We start from the raw sequence: 8,330 nt of genomic DNA on the forward strand, positions 1-8,330 counted from the left end.
AAAATATTTTTGTATTCGAATTTATTTCATGTAAAAAATTGTCTTATTTCGATAATTTCAACCAATCACTGACAAGTATTCAGTTGTTTACATTTACTCCTTTGGCTGATTAAGCGGTGTAAAGCGTATTTAATTTCCATAGCTTCGTTTTGCTTTTTGCTTTTTAAATTTGCTGTTTTACCCTAATCCTAACCTTAACCCTAACCCTAACCCTAACCCTAACCCTATCACCGATAGAATTGTTTCAGAATCGTTTGTTTATGTAGTCGGCACTTAATGTATATCGGCTGAATGGACGTCAGTGATTGGTTGAAATTACAGAAATACGACAACTTTAACATGGAATAACTGAGGGATTTCTTTTTTTTTTTAAGAAGACTAAGAGAAAAAGATGTTTTATATGACACATTCTACCAGTGTTCCAAATTTCAAAGTGTTTCGTTAATGAAAAATGTGGCCCCCGTTTTAAAAAAGATCCTAATATTGAACAACATTGATTCCAATTTCAGAATCTGTATTTAGTGAGATATCGTCTTGAAACTGGCAATTATTTCGTTTATTAATATGTGGTAAATATCTTAAGTTGGCAAGCTGGCAGAATCTTTAATGCGCCAAACAAAACGCTTACCTTCATTTTGTCAGCCTTTACTTTCAGAGTTCAAGTTCCGCTGAGGTCGAATTTACCTTTCACCATTTTAGAGTCGATAAAATAAACACCAGTTGAGCACTGGGGTCGATGTAATCGATTTATTTATGCCACTCTCTCCAGCAAAAAAGTTGTTAAACTTTGTGCCAAAATTTGAAACCAACATGTGATAATTATCTTATTGATACTTTATCACAGCGTAAAATTCATTCTCCGAAAGTGAAACTATCCATAACGAAGCTCATGCAAACTATCACACACACACTCACGCATATATTAACGAATGAGGAGAACAAGAGTCACTTAATCACGTAATCACCTTCATACACCTACAGTTCGGTGTACTGAGAGTTGAGTGTTTGTGCAAAATACTGTAGCTTTCTCAGAGTTGAAGAACTTCTATGTGGTCGCTCGATCAACAGAAACAGCTATAAGCTATAAGCTAGTGAAGGTTACTCCTGTTCTCTTGTCATTCGTTAATTATTATTACGCTCTGTACTCACGCTTTTAGATTTGTAAACTACTTTTCTATTACCCGCGGCAGAACCAATATTTTCCTAAAACTTGGTAATTTGTCCCTCGCCCCATCCATAATTCTTGCAGCAGCAGTATTGAGTTTGATCTGCCATACTAATGCAAACACACAATCAATCACTTTTAAGGTCAGTCAGGGTCTGACCATGTGTTTCCTCTAGAAAAGGTAGAATGTACCTTAATATTTCAGTTGCTTTCACTTCAAGATCAAAAACTGATTTTATACACATTAAATAACAACGTTAGCTAAATCTGAAATGCTGGCTCATACATATATAATTACGTGGCTTGTTTCAAGACCTGTTGTGGTAGGAAATGTAACTGAGATGGTATACAACCTCACACAACAGAACATGAAGATTCTTTATATATATATATATATATATATATATATATGAGATGGTATAGATTTGACAATTCATATTGGTGTAAAGGAGAATGATAGACATCAAACACACACAAATAGAAAAATCACAGAAAATTTTTGAGAGCAGATTATTTAATAAAGAGAAATTTTGTTGAAGAATGAAGTGTTTTTTTGGTCAACCACATAATTAAAATAAGATATCGACGATGTCAGATAAAAGAGGTATTACCGAGGAGAACCGAAGCTTTCATGAAAAGTGGGAAAATTTGTATTTTGTAACATGTAAAGGATAATATACAATGCTTGACATGTTTGCATAATATTGGTTTCAAATTTTGGTACAGGGCCAGCAATTTCGGGGAAGGGGTAAGTCGGTTACATCGACCCCGAAAGGATGATAGGTAAAGTCGACCTAAAGTGGGTTTAGTAGGCCTTCTTAAAGAAAAGCTGAACAATCTAGGTTTGCCCATTTCTGTTATCCATTACATTTTGCATCATGAAGCAATGTATAGTGGAAGATTACGGATTGAAAACATTAGGGTGTGGTTGTGAAAACCATCAATTTTATACAAGCAAGAACTCTCAAGCACCAACAGTGTGAATCTTTTCTATCCGCTATGGATAATGAATATGGAAAGCCTTTGTACCATTCTGAAGTAAGGGGGATCAATCGAGGGAATGTTTTAAAGAGGTGTTTTTTTTCTTTGTTCGATTTTTTATTTTCACTTTAAGAGAAGAAATTGGATTGTTCTTGGCAATAAAATGAAATGATACTCCCATTTTAAGTGATCCCATCTTTGTTTCTACGCTTGCATTCCTCACTGATCTGAATAACTATCTTAATGTTCTAAACTTGAAGCACCAGGACCGAAAGCTGGTTATAAAAATGATGTGCGACAACGTGAAGTCTTTCAAGCGTAAGCTTTTATTGTGGGCAAAGCAGCTTGCAGGCAGGAACTCAGTTTGCTTCACGGCCTTGGAGAAAGTTGAACCACAGTGCTTGAAAGAATATGCAGGTAGAATTTATGATTTCTGCGATTCCACTGACCGTGGATGTTAATACTGTTTCTGAAGAATTTCAGATGGAGCTACTGCACCTTCAGTGTGATACCATACTGAAGCAGAAATATGCAGAGGTTGGTGTTCCTGATTTCTACCAGTTCTTCCAAGTGAGATATTTCCCAAATTGCTTGCCTCATCTTCGTAAAATTTTGACCACATTTGGGAACACATGTTTGTGAGTAATTTTTCTCGATAATGAAAATATATAAACCTGTGTTGCACTCAAAACTAACTGATGAACAACTACAATCCGTATGGAGGCTGGCCAATTTACGTGATCCGAATCTGAACATAGAATCAGTGATTACTTCAAAACGTTGCTATAAATCATCTTCAAGGTAATTAGAATTCAATTTAGCCTCACTTACAGAGTCCGAATTCAGTAAACAAATATCATAACACTATTTTTATTTACATTTTGTATTAATTCACACATCCCACTTACTGTCGTATGCGTATTGATTTTGGTGAATAGTTAAACAGCAGCCTATCACTTTTACATGTTAGCATTATTATTGGCAGAAATCGTGCTCCCCTCGTCTCACTTTTGGCCGTCTGGGCTTCTCCCCGGGACATAATGAATTTTTCGTCTTTGAGTTTAAAACTCCTGCCCTAAAACATACGCCATGTCCCTAAGCTAGATCATAATGTGTGTGTGTGTGTAATCAAACAATATGTCATCCAACTTTTTAGCAACTTATTCTATTTCTTCAGTGAAGAAAAACATTGTTCTTATTTTTCAACCAATCTTAATATAAGCTGTCCGTTAAATTAAAAGCGTATTCCTTTGGTATAATGATAAAAGTAGATATTACTGTCAATATCCGACTTATAATAATGATTTCAAATTTTGGCACAAGGCCAGTAATTTCGAAGGAGGGATTAAGTCCATCACATCGACCCCACTTGCTCAACTGGTACTTATTTTATCGACCTCAAAAGGATGAAAGGCAAAGTCGGCCTCGGTAGAATGTGAACTCAGAACATGTAGATGGATGAAATGCACCTAAGTATTGTGTTCGGTGTGCTAACAATTCTTATTTCTTTATTGCCCACAAGGGGCTAAACACAGAGAGTACAAACAAGGACAGACAAAGGGATTAAGTCAATTACATCGACCCCAGTGCGTAACTGGTACTTAATTTATCGACCCCGAAAGGATGAAAGGCAAAGTCGACCTCGGCGGAATTTGAACTCAGATCGTAACTGTAGATGAAATACTGCTAAGCATTTCGCCCGGCGTGTTAACAATTCTAGCAGCTCACCACCTTCCGGTTTGTAATAATGATATGGAGTTACATAGGATTTCTTTCTCCTAAGTATTTTGATAATGCCTCATAAATGTTTTGTCTGTCACTGAATTTTTATGGTAAAGAGGACCTTCTTAATTTTTTGTCGTCCTTTGTCAAGATCATTTTTGCGAGTTGCTTGAAACAACAGTATTCTACCTTGTTTGTAGTAAATGGAAAATGACCAGATTTCAGATTGCACGTTTTTGACAGTAGAAACGGTGAATTTATTTCCTTTACGCAATTATATAGGAAATTCATTTCGAAGGCAATAATTAATGTAAGTATATAACACAACATCATACAACAGTTTAGTTGTTGCTGTTTACCCAAGTCTGCTCTCACTGAGCAGACATATAGAGTAAAAGCATCCTCGAAATTACCTTGTCTTCTTTTTGTACTTTTAGAACTGCATTAGCCAATGTGTCCTTCCTCTTTCTAAAACGATAAGATGTGATCTAGGGGAAATTTAGCTGCTACTTTTAGCAAATTGAGTGACAGCGAAATCTGTAGTTTTCAACCATTGGATTACTAATTTTGAAAAACTAGTAAAACATTTAGTAAAATGTAAAACGTTCCTGAATATATTTGACCAAAAGCGATAGACATATGCACTACAATACAATATTAATTACTTACAAAAAAAAACTGAGGAATATTTATCGAAATATATCAAGGGTTAATGTATGGTTGTTGTTTCTTTTTTAAGTTGCTTGTATCCTATTTAAATATTTATATAAAAAAAAAAGAGCCGTGAAAGATTATTGATTTTGCTAAAATAAGCCACGATGGTGCAAGGTTGGGTGGGAACTGCTGTTGTAGAGGTTCCCACATTAACTCAATAGTTTCGTTGTCGTTACTTCTGCTGCTAGTATCCATCAAACGATACAGGAAAATTAATCAGGGCCAAATAATTTCGTGATCTTAATCTTAATTAGCTTTCGAAATTTAAGCAGAGAACTATTTGTGTGCAATACAAAAAAAGAAAAAATTCGGATTCCCGCAAACATTTTAGGAGAATAAAAACTCAAATAATAGACTAAACTATGATTAGATTATGCAAGATGCAACTTTTAAATTATATCAAGTTTTTTTAAGAAAAAAGTCATAAATAAACAAGTTAATGTTTACAATAGAGAGTCATCATAATTGTCTGCCACTTTTATATTTAACATTTGAGAGCGAATTTGAATTTGTTACGTATAATTAAATATGATGTAATAGTTATAATAGTGACATATTATTTTTAGATTTCGGCTATTTATCTTCTGAACTCAAATCCTGCCAAAATCAACTTTGCCTTTCAACCAGATACAATTAAGTACTGGAACGATGTAATTAGTCAACAACTTCTCCTTCAAAAATTGCTGGCCTTTAACTGAAAGGTAAAGTGGACCTAAGCAGGATTCGAACTCTGAGAGCTGTAACAAGTACAACAAAACATTTTATCATAAGTTCTAACGACTACGCCAATTTTTGTATTTCGGGACGCTCATTTTTTTTTCCTCCAAATAAACACACGCACTATATATTTGTTCTATCGCCAAAAGAATCATTGACCAGCCCGAAATGCCGAAATACAACAATATCTGTTTCAACACACGATTTAGCATCAGAAATCTTGCAACACAAATTGATAAACGTATATATATATATATATATATATATATATATATATATATATATATATATATATATATATATATATATATATATATATATATATATATATATATATATATATATATATATATATATATATATATATATATATGAACAATATTATTTATATATATAGTATACGCAGCTGAAAGATTATTTAATTATAAGAGCCATTTATGTATCACACTTAATGTATACATATTGTCGGTAGACCAGTTACTGCGGCATCTTTCGTGAGATAACATCTCTGATGGACGTACTATGTTAAAACCATAATGAATATCAGAGAAAGACAAAAATTCAGCCCAGCTGCAGCTAGCGCGAACGCCAGATGCATTTCAGCTTTTAGAAGCGTACTCACTGCTAGCCACACGCTGGTGGTGGGTCGGTATTATGTATTTGTGTATTAATGCATTTTCTCAAACAGTTTACTCTCTAGGCAGTCTCAGTTGTTCCTTTTAGAGTTAATTATTAATTAACAAAGTGGCACGATAACACTTACTTTTAGAGACGGATTATAATTAATTGGATTTGTTTGAATTTGATGAAAGGGAACAACCCTACTAGAAATTAAACACAGTACGTAAGATGGGGAGACTAAATTCTCGGATACATTAATTCCATTGCTCTGCTATCTAGGCCACATCCACTACCTTAATAGTTAATAAGGCGGTGAGCTGGCAGAATCGTTAGCACGCCGGGCGAAATGTTTAGCGGTATTTCGTCTGCCGTTACGTTCTGAGTTCAAATTCCGCCGAGGTCGACTTTGCCTTTCATCCTTTCGGGGTCGATAAATTAAGTACCAGTTACACACTGGGGTCGATGTAATCGACTTAATCCGTTCGTCTGTTCTTGTTTGTTCCCTCTATGTTTAGCCCCTTGTGGGCAATAACGAAATAGGCATTTCGTCTGTTTTTACGTTCTGAGTTCAAGTTCCGCCGAGATCCACTTTACCTTTCACCTACTTTCGGGGTCGACAAAATAAGTACCAGTTGAGTACTGGAGTCAGTTTAATTGATTTGGTCCATCCCCCAAAATAACTATTGACCTTGTGCAAAAATCTGAAACCAATATTAAATAAGAATGTAAGGTAGCGAACTGACAGAAGCGTCAGCCTGCCGGCATTTCGTCCGCCTTTACGTCCTGAGTTTGAATTCCGCCGAAGTCGACTTTGCTGTTCATCCTTCTGGAGTCGGAATAAGTGCCAGTTGAATGCTGGTGTCGATGTAATCACTCCCCGAAATTGCTGGCCTTGTGCCAAATTTTGAAATCCGTATTAAATAAGAGTAAAACATATTCTTGATTGGAATTTCTGTGGCATCTTGTGTAATTTTTAATAACTTAAGATAACGTCTGATGATTATAAACTACCATATCTATTATCTTTAAGATAAATAGATAATATCCAGCGTTTGGTCATTGGCAATATCTTCACCGTCCTAAACACACGGAGTAAATATTCACAACATACAATGAACATTAAAACAAAACGAAAAGAAGACAAATCATTGTTTCTGTTACTAATACTGTTCTGGCTGTAAATTATCCCTAAAAAGGCTTTCACTACTGCTTAAAAGAAATACCCACCTACCATTACAAAAGTATCTGTTTGTTTATCAATTCGGCAATCGGGCACAATCATATAGGCAACTAAAAATATCCAAGAGAACTGAAATTGTGTTTATAAAAGCTTTTTAAAAACGATACACACAAGGATCTGTAAATCTGTAATAATATAAATACTAGTCTCACATATGGTCCCCCAAATACAGCTGGGAACAGAGTCAACACATTTTGTTTCTATTTAATTTTATTTTGTTTTACATGACTGAACTTCGTGTTTTCTTCCTATAAGAAAAAATACTGCCATTAATTGACTGAGTTTCTGATTTTGGAAAAAGTAACGGTTTTATGATTTGATGATCTAAAATACATTTTAAAATATCATCGGGAAACATATGGTATTGCTAATCTTAAAATTGTGTTAGTTTATACGGCTTTTACTGAAGAGTATAATGTTTCATTCAAGAGACTGAAGAGAATAAGAAAATCATTTTAATATCAATATTATCTCAAACCCAATAGGGGGCTCATTCTGTCCTTCATCTCTCCAAATTCGATAAAAAGTATTTGTTATAACCTAAGGCCACTTCATTCAATCCAGAACCTCCATCAATCAAGATAAGTAATCAATATATATGACATATGTAAGTATCGTACAATAAAAAGTTTCGAGTTGCTTTTTAAAGCTGTTCCACTTTCTCTGCGAAATTATCCCTCATTCGAAAAGGCGCCATCACTAATATATCTTGTCTTCTATAATTCAGAAGATACGAAACTTAATACGTTCAGATTGATGTGACTGTACACCACCGCAGTAGAAACTTCACTGAATATATTGGATCAGACTGTTTTTAGTTCAAATCCAACCGTATCTTTTGATTTCATCCTTCCGATAAATAGTCGACAAAATAGATGCCTTTAGCATAATGAAATTTATTCGCACGTCTCCGCTTCTCTCTAAATAAAATATAGTATAATACAATGGTTTCAAATTTTGGCACAGGGTCAGACATTTTGAGTGGGGTAGAAGTCGATTACATTGATCTCAGTGTTCAACTGGTACTTATTTTATCGACTCCGATAACTATTGATATTAATAACAATATAAATATAATAAAATCATAATAGAAATATACATATATGTATAGAAATGTAGGATATCTCCCACTTTTAAGTCTTCAGACATGGATACGAAATAATGCAGTTG

This window comes from Octopus bimaculoides, chromosome 3 (assembly GCF_046866305.1).
Source record: "Octopus bimaculoides isolate indiv1 chromosome 3, ASM4686630v1, whole genome shotgun sequence".
NCBI classification, from domain to species: Eukaryota; Metazoa; Mollusca; class Cephalopoda; order Octopoda; family Octopodidae; genus Octopus; species Octopus bimaculoides.